Here is a 1,354-nt window from a genome sequence, read left to right as displayed (position 1 = left end):
AATATTTTGCATCATTTCATTATTGGTACATTACAAAAACTGATAATTGTCTGCCATTTACGGCACCAATTCAGTAGTTTTGCATGAATCGGATTATTAGCATGCTCCTTTGGTATCGCCATTGGTTTTCTGATTCCTTATATAAAACTTTTCAGATATTACTAGTCAGCTATATCATCTCCAATTATCTATTCCTGCAGGGGAAGAATACATTCGAATCATCAAAAAATCCTGCATGAAGGTAACAAAGGCATTGACAGTGTTTCGATCTATAATTCAGAAAAAAGTGAACATAACATATACTAATTTCCTCGTTTCTTCCAATTGCGTCACAGCCTGTTTTGTTCAAAAGTGGAGAAATTCATAGATATTTCCAAATAAAATGAATTTTTGTTTCATCTCGAAAATGTTTATTGAATGTACTGTTTTGAAAGACTGCAACAGTCAAAAAGTCGCCCACACTAGTTGCTAAATACTTCTTATTTGCTAAGAATAAAGAGCTAGCAATGCAGTGAAGCAATGAGATATTTCAACCGTTGATAAAAAATCTAATGAGAATAATCGTACAAAAAAGTACCCCCATAGTTGTGAAAAAGTATCCAATTAATACTAACAGAACATAGCTATGAAGAGACAAAAATGCTCGGATGCCAGTAAAAGCAGCGTAAAGAAAAGATAACTGAAATGTTAAAATCAAATGACCTATCAGTTAGAGCTTAAAATCATAGGAAAAATATCATTGCATGCAAAATCTACACAGAATATCTTTAATGGGACATTGGTCTTAAAATTCAAATTGTTTGTTATACTTCGCGTGGCATTAAAATTCAGAGCAAACTGTTATCTTTTTGTAAAAGACGATAAAATGAATTAAAAATGCCCAGGGCTCTTATACCAACTCTTCAAAGAATGTTCGTCTTGTCTGATCATCCCAGTTGCAGTGGGTGTGTGAGTTTGGACGCTTATGCAGGTGTGTTGGATGTCTGAGAAAGGCTGCAGTCACTGGCAAGACTTTTCAAAAATCCTCTTGTAGTCAATAGGTTTTGTTCCTGTTAAATATCTTCACTACGACGCATGATATTTTGTGTTCAAATGCATTCCTAAGGAAAAACCTCTTAAGCTCTCATTTTCCAGCGAAAAATTCCTTTCCGTCCAGCATGACATTCTTAATGACCAAAAAACTTTCATCAACGAATAATGTATACAGACATAATAGAAACGATCATGTTTATCAAATCACCCAAAAGCAAGGCCAAACAAAGTCGTGGAGCAAAGTCATGTAAACTATCCGCCCATTGAAAAGAAACCAAAAAGGCCATCCAAGTAAAAAACGTTTCCATCTAGCTTTTACAGG

Source organism: Rhopilema esculentum, chromosome 20 (assembly GCF_057945365.1).
Source record: "Rhopilema esculentum isolate cy_ngs chromosome 20, ASM5794536v1, whole genome shotgun sequence".
NCBI classification, from domain to species: Eukaryota; Metazoa; Cnidaria; class Scyphozoa; order Rhizostomeae; family Rhizostomatidae; genus Rhopilema; species Rhopilema esculentum.
Note: the sequence above shows the minus strand (reverse complement) of the source record.